Below are 12,139 nucleotides of genomic sequence, written 5' to 3' on the forward strand. Positions count from 1 at the left end.
CGCTGAGGGAACCCAGTTGTAAACAGACGCGTGGTTAATAAGGATTGTTTTTGTGTTCGCAAACAAAGGCGTCGACCATTTTGGTCCGATTTGCGTCGCTTGGAAATGCCTTTTTTTGAAACATTTTCTGTTAAAAGGACAACAGATTGTCTCATTAAAAACCTCCCAGTCCCCTTATATACCCTGGAAGGAAAATAGTGCGTCTAGTACCCGCTTCCCATCATCCCAATAAGGTTACATCATTCACGAGCTTGCTGAGAATGAAACTAGGGGGTTCATCGACCCAAGTACAAGACCTACCAGAACTACAAGAATCTCTAGCAAGCTCGTGTGCTACTTGATTTTCTTCCCTATTACAATACTCAACAAAAACATTTCTGAAGCCACTCCAGAGGATCATACAATCATCATAGATGGCTGCAGACGAAGTCGCTGAAAAACCTCCATTCTTCATAGTTTCCACCACTTGAAGACAATCAGTTTGTACCGTTAAACTTTGAATACCAATTTGTTGTGCCAAAATTAAACCATCTCGAAAAGCATAAACTTCAGCCATAGGTGCATCAACCACATGCGGTAAGAAGGTTTGTAAGCATGCAATTAGTTAACAGTAAAATGGGTCTAGCTAGGAGCTTCCATAGCAATTTTGAGACCTGAGCCGTCCGATAGGCTCATCCAACGATCTTCGTCTGCGCAGTAGTCCCGAACCGTCTGTAACCAACTGATCGCTTCAATTTAGGCTTGTTCGCCGTCTCTTGGGCCACTCCACTGCGGCCTTCTCACAGCATTGCGGCATGCAAACGTTAATGGGCTGCTACTCCCAAAATTGATCTAGACGTCATCTCATGAACCGGGCCGAGAAATGGTGAACCGCGTGGTACTTTGACGGTCCAGTTGGTAATCCGCATGTATCTTCTTTGTTCATTGCGAGCTGCTATCCCATCCCAACGTACAGAGGCTCTCTCTCTCTCTTCGTATTGAACCGACGCAACACATGCCGGTGGCGGCGGCATAATAAGATGAGAAAGCTTGGTCATTACTCCCTTCATTTACCTTCTTAATAGTCCTTCCTCGCGGTGGCCTAATCACGATTTAGCTCTGCCGTATGGCCCGTCTCCCATGGTATGAAGATGCGTTACTCCCCCTCGGCCTCTTTCATTGCTGAGCTCCTCCATAAGTCCATATAGATTGTGTGTTATTCAGTTTTCTACCATCCGGTCTTCATCCCCTTTCTGTTTATCGCCCACGGTTCTTGGATTTGTTGTTATTTCACGAAGTTCGTGCACACTCGATGGAATTGCTCTGTTGGGAACTTTGGCAATGGCCAATGGGGATGGACATGGGATCTGCTTGACATCCATTTGTGAGTCCATTCCAGCCAGGTAAGCTTGTCCTCTCTTCCATTAATTTACAGATTTCTCATAAGTTTTTGTATATTCAGTTTGCAAGATACTCTTGGTATTCTATACAGTCTTTTAGTACATCGTCGATTCTTGAGTTTCGTTCCCATTATTGCCTCCCTAGTGCTCATCGTCCTGGTTGATGTGTAGCAGGGTATTCTACAGCTGTTGTTTTCTGTAGTAGGTCATGCAACAAGATTTGGCAGGACATGGTGATGAAGGTGAGGAATGGAGAAGAGGAGTCAATGACACAGATTAGGGAGAAATAGAGGCCACTGTGGTGCTGGTCGACAAGAGGGACACATGTGACGCGAGGCCGAGTGTCTGCTCGCCAGATATCCCCTATGTCTTACGCAACCCTAGCTCGACCACTGTGGCGCCTTTGTTGTTGCTCGCTTATCTGACGGATCTATCTGCCGTCTCTCCCTAGGTCATGCAACACAACCATCAAGATCTCTCTAACAAAGGTCAAGTGATCTTGTGATCTTCCGGATTACTTGATTGTCAAAAGAACAAAGTTGTGGCTTAGCTATGGTGATGTGGTTAGCTGCAGACTGAAGATACACCCTTGAAAATATGCTGATTATTTCTATGACTGCTTATTAACTCTTCATGGTTTCATGAGGACTGTACATTTACTGGTACATGCATCTTCTGTTGTTCGTGTTGTAGTGTTGCATGTATCACAGAGACTGTATGTCTTCTTCCATGCTGTCACATCCTAAAAAAAGTTGGAATGTGAAAATAAAATAAAGCGAGTGTTTGTGTGTTTGTCATAGTTAAAATTTTACAAGGAATCAAAACTTTTGAAGATATTTAAAAGTAATTTCCCAAATGGTGTTTTCAAAGACTTTTGGTTTCAAAGTATTTTCAAATCAAACATATTTTGACTTCCAAGGTTTTCAAATCCTTAATGAGTTTTTATTTTGATGAAACAAAACCGGAAAGAAAATCCATTTATAATAAGCCCTATAGTTTATGTGGAATATTTTGGTTATCACAACTTTGTTTTTAAAATGAAACCAGTGCAAAAGCGTTAACTTTAAATTAGCTTTACACTGGTATTTTTATTCAAACTCATCTGAGGCTCTGAGTCTGTTTTAATCAAATTCAAACTCGTTTTTCTTTTAAATTATTTTAAATAATAAAAACGAAAAAGAAAAGAGATAAAACAGAAGAAAATACGAAAATGCCTCAAGGAGATAATTTGACCCAGCCCAAAGAATTCCCTCTATTTTCTCTTGGGCCCCGCTCTACTTGGACAATCTGACCAAACCGACCAGCCACCAAGTCGTCTTCCTCCTCGTACAGGTTCACGTTCACGTACAGTACAGAAGCTTGAACCTAAACAGCGCATCACAGTTAAAGTTCCCCTCTTCTGTTTCCTAATCTCTGGCGACCGTTTCTTGTTAACTTCAACACGATAATTACTCAGTTCTAAATGGTGAATTCATTCAGGAAATTTATTTTTCGTAATGTTGCCTTAATACTGAAAACCATCCAGGTTCATCACGAGCGGACACCGCGCGAAACTGCCTTGAGCCAGTGATGACTGCCATCAACGCCGCCGTTTTCCTGCCCCATTTGCCTCCACCTCGCTCCTATAAATAGTCCTCGCCTCCCTCTCCATTTGCCCTGTCTTTCCCCTCCAAATCGTGCCCCCAGGCTGCCCAATTTCCTCGCCGTTGTGGTATAGTACCGCTGTCGTACGAAGTCATTTCCGACGAGCGTAGGTGACCCTGCCGCCTCCTTTTTGGTCTCGTCTCGATCCCCTCGTCTGTGCGCATCACCTGAGCCCTTCCCTGATTTTTTTTGCTGCAGTAAAACGAGGAGCTTGTCCTCGACTTGATCTCGCCGACGGTCGTACCAACTCCGGCCGCCTCTCCGTGTTGCTCGAGGTAGCGGAAGCCGTAGTAGTTCACGCCATTACCTTCACTGCGAACAGGAGTATCCCGTTCTCAACCTTTCCGTCACCAGAGACCGCCGGAGTGTCAGCGGCGTCCACGACCAAGTCCGTCGCCACCATCAGGCTGTCGAGATCGACGATGCTCTGCCACTGTAAGCCACTCCACGTGATGATTCTGTTTGTTCAGTTTAGATCAAGTCCGGTGCACCGTAGTCTGTTCGATCTAGATCTAAGGTTTCCCATTAGGCCACTTAACTGAAACATGCATCGTGTGTGATCGATCGATCCAGTGCTAGCTCACTTCAATTTTGAAACTTTGAAATTCCACAACAATAGATCTATAGCTCCATTTCAGATGTTTTCTCTGTTGTTAAGTTCGTAATTATATTCTCTACAACTTTCGTGTATAAAGTTTTTCCATCCGAGCAACTTATTCGGACAACTTGTTCGGACACTACTAGAATTTAACCGCGAATTGTAAAATCAATATCTTCAGTTCTACACGTCGATTTTCAACAAATTTTATATCTTTAGAATCAGTAAAATATGTAGATAACTTCAGACATTTTACATGTCAGTTTTGCACACTTTATTTTCGCGATATTTTTAGGATCCATATTATTCATCATGCTCCATGATCACATCTTACACAACATATTATCTTAGTCTATATTATTCAAATAGCAATTGAGTTATTTGAGTAAATTTTCATATCACTAGTTCCTATCTAATCTTTTTCCTCTTGCCATTGGTGAGTGTTGTCACACTCTCCATAATGGTATGTTGCTTTAAGCCATATGAGACTCGTATGATTCTATCACATGGATCATTCCAATTATTTATTCCGGTGTAGCAAACAACCCTTGATCATATGCCCTTGCTAATCTTTTCCTCCTAAGCATTTGACTTGGATAATCTTTTTCTTTTAAAGTACATGACCCTTCCAATCTATCAAACCATAGCTTGCAAGCAAAACCTCATGCCACATCTTAGTACCATAGAGCGTTTTTCAAATTGTTTTCTTGATTGTATTATGTTGTTATGAATTGTGTGTTTATGTTGTGCAATTTTTTTATTTTATAGTTCGTTTGAAGAGCGACGTGTTTTGTTGAAAGAAAAGAGAACACTCTTCAACTACAAAAAGGCAAGTGACACACACCAAATGTCCCAGTTTTTAATTCTTGCACAGTAGTGTTTTTATAGTAGACATGTCTAGGGTTTATGCTTTTTGCCTGCTGTTAAATCCTAGTAGTTTAGCTACACCACTCCTAGACTCCCTTTGTCGCCATTAAATTTAGTTGTTACCTGCTATGCCATGGAAAAAGGTTTTGATAGAGGTTAAGGAAAAACAACTAAGTTTAATGAATTACCTGGGTGAATGGTGGAGTTATGGAGAGGGTGGCTGTATCAGGGGGCAAGACCCTGGTGCTAGTGCACACTTGCGGAAAGTCACCCAGACTTAAAGAGATTGTAGACAAATCTTGCTCATTAGCTTCACGTACAACCACATGCTACTATGGCTCGGCTTGACAAAGTATGTTGCATGAACCCGGATCCTAGGGGCCAGGTGGTGGTAGAGGGATATCGTAGGTGGGGGCGTGGCCCTTAGGGAATGGTTCGGGCGATTACACACGAAGGTCTCGGCCACGGTCCGCACTGTCCTTTGAGCAAAATGTGCATCGAGGTAGAAGGATTGACCTGGCCATGTGGGTAAAGGTGTACAACCTCTCGAGAGTGTAAATCTAAGTACTTAGCCGTGTCCCCGGTTATGGACAACTTGAGCGAACTGACAAGTCTTTGTTCGAAGATCTCCTCATCCCAATTTCTTAAAATAAAATTTGATGGGTGAACAAGGGTAGGAAGGTACATTGGGGCTTTACCAATGCTACTGTTAATTTGGTACATTGGGGTTTTACCAATGTTACTGCTAATTAGATTGAAAGAAAAATGTTTTGATAAATGATAGGGAAAAATTGGCTTTACGCAAAATGAACCTGAGCTCTACCTGCCAGATGTGCACGTAGGTGTAGGATGCCATTTGAGTCCACCATAGTGTCATCTTGCCAATACAATTCAAATGTATTGACCATTCGTGGCTGTAACTTTTCATGTTGCAGATGTTTTGAAAGACGAGTGAGTTACGATGGTTAGGGTTACGAGTCTATCCTCAACATGCTCGTCTGTGGCACATGAAGACGAAGGGCTCCATGCTGTCTATGTTTATTCGTTGTGAAACTCTGATGATATGCTAGCCTTGTGCTATGCAATTTGTAATCATTTATGTAAATTCTGGATCATACGATGTAATAAAGACCTTTATTTCTTGGTATTACATCTTGTACTGTGTGTGCTAGCGATTGATCCAGGGACTAGCACAGATACGCACAGAGATCGGCACCCTTTAAAAGGTGAGGTCGCTACAGATGGTATCAGAGCATTGTGTTGACCGTAGGTTCGTGACCCTAGGTTTGGATTAGAATTAGGAAGACCTTAGGATGAAAATCTATCTACTTCAATTTTTATAAAATGATGCTTGCATTTTGAACCTCTTGTATTCTCGTCTACTTCATCTTTAAAAATGTCCCTCTCACTTAGTTGACCACCTTATCAAAACTATCAATAAGGACTGATGACCATGTCCCTGAAGCATGAAGAGTGATAAATTCACAAGATATTCTTCGACTCCGCAAGAAATGTTGGATGGAAGACGAACGAGGAACTTGGAGAGAGACCCGGATGCAGACTACATAACATCCAAAGATACACCAAAGGAGTAGAATAGAAACTTGAAGTATCCAATATAGAAATAGACTAGACCACCATTAGTTCTTTTTCATAGGACCAACGATATCGTAATAAGGTATTGATCTTACCAAATTGTGGTATGACCATACTATTTTGTTTGTGTTTGAACCATGCTGCTTGATGCTTGATAAATGATTGTTGTTTGCTGAATTGCTTTGGTCTGTGGTGTTTGGGTAGGAATCTTCCTTAGAATCTTTCCATCTATTCTCATCTATACCCAACCTAGAGAATGTTTTCTCAGCAACTCTCCATGAAGACAACAGTAGTGAAACTAACCTCGATGTTTCCTATCAAGATGAAGAGATGAAGAAGCATAGAGTGTGAGATACGCAAAACCTTAGTTAAGGACCGATAGAAATGTTTTCAAAACAGTTTAATAATGGGGATTGAAACATTGATTCAATTCTCCATGAAAATTTTATCAAACTTGTGAGGTTGACCAAGAGTTAGAATATGAGATTCAATAAATCAAATACGGAGTAATGATTTAAGTGCAGGATGGATTGATCACCATTCCTACTACCCTTATTATTCGCTTTCGTAATATTGACTTTGCGAATCTAGAGACATACCTATAAAAGAGATAACGGTGATTAAGCCTAAACCTTAGGGTGGAGAAATATGATTCCCTTGTAGTAGGCAAGTGCTACCAAGCGTAGGACTACAACGAGATTGAAGATCTAGCCACTAGATGAAGAGTGGTGGAAGGTTGTTGTCGAAGACACCAGGAAGAAAAGGATGAAGGATCTCATGAAGTTGCTCATCTTGGTCTCGTGATAGGCCTAAAGAGTGACCCCTTTCTGTCAAACGTACTTCAACCCCAGCCCATATGAAGCCTAACTATGTGGAAACCTACTCAAGTTACCTTGAAGAGTTTTGTTATTCACTATATGTGAATAAACAACCCCTATTGGAGGTCAGAAGCCATAGATATTCCAAGAGACGACCCAATGCCAAGTCATACCTAGGATGAACCGACCATGAACCCAATACCTAAGACTACCTACAAGAGTTTCTTTTAAGGGTGGTAGCTCACCTCGACATATGCCAAACCTATTTTCTTTCTAGCCTCTTCAAATCTCGGGGACGAGATTTCTTTTAAGGGTGGTAGTTTGTCACATCCTAAAAAAAGTTGGAATGTGAAAATAAAATAAAGCGAGTGTTTGTGTGTTTGTCATAGTTAAAATTTTACAAGGAATCAAAACTTTTGAAGATATTTAAAAGTAATTTCCCAAATGGTGTTTTCAAAGACTTTTGGTTTCAAAGTATTTTCAAATCAAACATATTTTGACTTCCAAGGTTTTCAAATCCTTAATGAGTTTTTATTTTGATGAAACAAAACCGGAAAGAAAATCCATTTATAATAAGCCCTATAGTTTATGTGGAATATTTTGGTTATCACAACTTTGTTTTTAAAATGAAACCAGTGCAAAAGCGTTAACTTTAAATTAGCTTTACACTGGTATTTTTATTCAAACTCATCTGAGGCTCTGAGTCTGTTTTAATCAAATTCAAACTCGTTTTTCTTTTAAATTATTTTAAATAATAAAAACGAAAAAGAAAAGAGATAAAACAGAAGAAAATACGAAAATGCCTCAAGGAGATAATTTGACCCAGCCCAAAGAATTCCCTCTATTTTCTCTTGGGCCCCGCTCTACTTGGACAATCTGACCAAACCGACCAGCCACCAAATCGTCTTCCTCCTCGTACAGGTTCACGTTCACGTACAGTACAGAAGCTTGAGCCTAAACAGCGCATCACAGTTAAAGTTCCCCTCTTCTGTTTCCTAATCTCTGGCGACCGTTTCTTGTTAACTTCAACACGATAATTACTCAGTTCTAAATGGTGAATTCATTCAGGAAATTTATTTTTCGTAATGTTGCCTTAATACTGAAAACCATCCAGGTTCATCACGAGCGGACACCGCGCGAAACTGCCTTGAGCCAGTGATGACTGCCATCAACGCCGCCGTTTTCCTGCCCCATTTGCCTCCACCTCGCTCCTATAAATAGTCCTCGCCTCCCTCTCCATTTGCCCTGTCTTTCCCCTCCAAATCGTGCCCCCAGGCTGCCCAATTTCCTCGCCGTTGTGGTATAGTACCGCTGTCGTACGAAGTCATTTCCGACGAGCGTAGGTGACCCTGCCGCCTCCTTTTTGGTCTCGTCTCGATCCCCTCGTCTGTGCGCATCACCTGAGCCCTTCCCTGATTTTTTTTGCTGCAGTAAAACGAGGAGCTTGTCCTCGACTTGATCTCGCCGACGGTCGTACCAACTCCGGCCGCCTCTCCGTGTTGCTCGAGGTAGCGGAAGCCGTAGTAGTTCACGCCATTACCTTCACTGCGAACAGGAGTATCCCGTTCTCAACCTTTCCGTCACCAGAGACCGCCGGAGTGTCAGCGGCGTCCACGACCAAGTCCGTCGCCACCATCAGGCTGTCGAGATCGACGATGCTCTGCCACTGTAAGCCACTCCACGTGATGATTCTGTTTGTTCAGTTTAGATCAAGTCAGGTGCACCGTAGTCTGTTCGATCTAGATCTAAGGTTTCCCATTAGGCCACTTAACTGAAACATGCATCGTGTGTGATCGATCGATCCAGTGCTAGCTCACTTCAATTTTGAAACTTTGAAATTCCACAACAATAGATCTATAGCTCCATTTCAGATGTTTTCTCTGTTGTTAAGTTCGTAATTATATTCTCTACAACTTTCGTGTATAAAGTTTTTCCATCCGAGCAACTTATTCGGACAACTTGTTCGGACACTACTAGAATTTAACCGCGAATTGTAAAATCAATATCTTCAGTTCTACACGTCGATTTTCAACAAATTTTATATCTTTAGAATCAGTAAAATATGTAGATAACTTCAGACATTTTACATGTCAGTTTTGCACACTTTATTTTCGCGATATTTTTAGGATCCATATTATTCATCATGCTCCATGATCACATCTTACACAACATATTATCTTAGTCTATATTATTCAAATAGCAATTGAGTTATTTGAGTAAATTTTCATATCACTAGTTCCTATCTAATCTTTTTCCTCTTGCCATTGGTGAGTGTTGTCACACTCTCCATAATGGTATGTTGCTTTAAGCCATATGAGACTCGTATGATTCTATCACATGGATCATTCCAATTATTTATTCCGGTGTAGCAAACAACCCTTGATCATATGCCCTTGCTAATCTTTTCCTCCTAAGCATTTGACTTGGATAATCTTTTTCTTTTAAAGTACATGACCCTTCCAATCTATCAAACCATATCTTGCAAGCCAAACCTCATGCCACATCTTAGTACCATAGAGCGTTTTTCAAATTGTTTTCTTGATTGTATTATGTTGTTATGAATTGTGTGTTTATGTTGTGCAATTTTTTTATTTTATAGTTCGTTTGAAGAGCGACGTGTTTTGTTGAAAGAAAAGAGAACACTCTTCAACTACAAAAAGGCAAGTGACACACACCAAATGTCCCAGTTTTTAATTCTTGCACAGTAGTGTTTTTATAGTAGACATGTCTAGGGTTTATGCTTTTTGCCTGCTGTTAAATCCTAGTAGTTTAGCTATACCACTCCTAGACTCCCTTTGTCGCCATTAAATTTAGTTGTTACCTGCTATGCCATGGAAAAAGGTTTTGATAGAGGTTAAGGAAAAACAACTAAGTTTAATGAATTACCTGGGTGAATGGTGGAGTTATGGAGAGGGTGGCTGTATCAGGGGGCAAGACCCTGGTGCTAGTGCACACTTGCGGAAAGTCACCCAGACTTAAAGAGATTGTAGACAAATCTTGCTCATTAGCTTCACGTACAACCACATGCTACTATGGCTCTGGCTTGACAAAGTATGTTGCATGAACCCGGATCCTAGGGGCCAGGTGGTGGTAGAGGGATACTGTAGGTGGGGGCGTGGCCCTTAGGGAATGGTTCGGGCGATTACACACAGAAGGTCTCGGCCACGGTCTGCACCTGTCCTTTGAGCAAAATGTGCATCGAGGTAGAAGGATTGACCTGGCCATGTGGGTAAAGGTGTACAACCTCTCGAGAGTGTAAATCTAAGTACTTAGCCGTGTCCCCGGTTATGGACAACTTGAGCGAACTGACAAGTCTTTGTTCGAAGATCTCCTCATCCCAATTTCTTAAAATAAAATTTGATGGGTGAACAAGGGTAGGAAGGTACATTGGGGCTTTACCAATGCTACTGTTAATTTGGTACATTGGGGTTTTACCAATGTTACTGCTAATTAGATTGAAAGAAAAATGTTTTGATAAATGATAGGGAAAAATTGGCTTTACGCAAAATGAACCTGAGCTCTACCTGCCAGATGTGCACGTAGGTGTAGGATGCCATTTGAGTCCACTATAGTGTCATCTTGCCAATACAATTCAAATGTATTGACCATTCGTGGCTGTAACTTTTCATGTTGCAGATGTTTTGAAAGACGAGTGAGTTACGATGGTTAGGGTTACGAGTCTATCCTCAACATGCTCGTCTGTGGCACATGAAGACGAAGGGCTCCATGCTGTCTATGTTTATTCGTTGTGAAACTCTGATGATATGCTAGCCTTGTGCTATGCAATTTGTAATCATTTATGTAAATTCTGGATCATACGATGTAATAAAGACCTTTATTTCTTGGTATTACATCTTGTACTGTGTGTGCTAGCGATTGATCCAGGGACTAGCACAGATACGCACAGAGATCGGCACCCTTTAAAAGGTGAGGTCGCTACACATGCTCATTGAGTTTTTCAAATTTTCTACATGTGTGTTGATACCATGTTTTGTTTTAGATTTCAAACGGCACCGGAGCCCTCCTGTTAGGTAAACTAGGAGGAGCAAAGCCTGTGAATGAATAAAGTAGTCGAATCATAACTGCATGATGAGCAGACCTTTCAAGTGCGCAATCAGCCATGATTGGTGAAAGGTGTATTCTAACTAAATCTGATATGTTTTACTTGATCTTGTAGAAAATGGAGCTTTGGGCAGATCTGGGCAACTAAAAAAGAGACTGGGAGAAAAATCCTTTCGGGTCATAAAATTTGAGAGCTGGAAATTACAAGGCACTATGTTTTTCCAGTACGCATTGCTACAATATTATCTTATTTAGACAACACTTTCCAGCCATAAGAGATTTTCCTGCAAATAGCCTTGTGAAGATAAGTTCATATTGGAGGACTGGCAAAGGATACACTCCAGGTAATATGACAGAGCCTAATTGGACTTCCTTTTTTTGTCTGAATTGGTAGTACCATTAGCATCCCTGCTTTTATAAAGGAAAAGAAAATTGCTGACTGTGGGATCTTTTTCTCCCGCGTTGTCTTGTCTGACTATTACGTAGTTTTTTATGAGGTAATGTGACAGTGTCATGGTCGATCTTGGTATAATTTTGATGGGATCTATCGGGATACCTGATCTTCAGAGCGGCGAGATGCGTAAGTTGGAGTGTTATAAATATTTTTCTAGCTAGCTGTGTGTTTAAATAGTAGTTGTAATTTCAATGCACTACAATAGGATCGAGAGGTTATTAGATTAGGCATGTTTGTACCGGCTAAGCAATGCTCGGTAGATCTTTACAACATGTATGTACTACTGACATTATAATAGCTGTCATGAAATATTGTGGATACGTCTCTTTCAAAATTAATTCTTGAATATGTGTCTCTTAATATTTTATTAGTTATTCCATTTCCCCTGACTTTGTTAAGATATTTACAGGTTTCCACCTTAACTGGACGGGCGCGGCAACACGCGCATCCACGATCTAGTATAACCTCATGTACAATCTCTGATAACCACTCCTGTCGCACCCTTACCAGAATCTTCATCGAAAGCTGCATCAACATTAACCAAAAGCTTGCCTTCGAGGAGTTTCTTCCAACCTTCTCTTTGTTTTGCATCAGGTTTCTTTAAAGCAGTATAATTTTTTGCTAGCACCATAATTGACATAGCTGATCGGAAAGGGGTTTGAGTGTTCTCACCATGAACCATTTGCCTTCTCTCCCACCAGATATACCAGCCTGCAATAAG

General features: G+C 41.1%; 2 long non-coding RNA genes across 2 annotated transcripts; both read left to right on the forward strand.

Annotated features, from left to right (window-relative positions):
• The first annotated feature begins 2,996 nt into the window (after window positions 1-2,996).
• On the forward strand, window positions 2,997-4,759 carry LOC127338771 (uncharacterized). The gene is made up of 3 exons (XR_007874495.2): window positions 2,997-3,129; window positions 3,222-3,458; window positions 4,390-4,759. It is a non-coding gene; the product is annotated as an uncharacterized lncRNA (long non-coding RNA).
• Window positions 4,760-8,108: 3,349 nt separating this feature from the next.
• On the forward strand, window positions 8,109-10,381 carry LOC139831972 (uncharacterized). Its single transcript, XR_011746399.1, has 3 exons — window positions 8,109-8,241; window positions 8,334-8,570; window positions 9,502-10,381. It is a non-coding gene; the product is annotated as an uncharacterized lncRNA (long non-coding RNA).
• Window positions 10,382-12,139: the final 1,758 nt, after the last annotated feature.

The sequence above is a fragment of the Lolium perenne genome, chromosome 6 (assembly GCF_019359855.2).
Source record: "Lolium perenne isolate Kyuss_39 chromosome 6, Kyuss_2.0, whole genome shotgun sequence".
Lineage (NCBI taxonomy): Eukaryota > Viridiplantae > Streptophyta > Magnoliopsida > Poales > Poaceae > Lolium > Lolium perenne.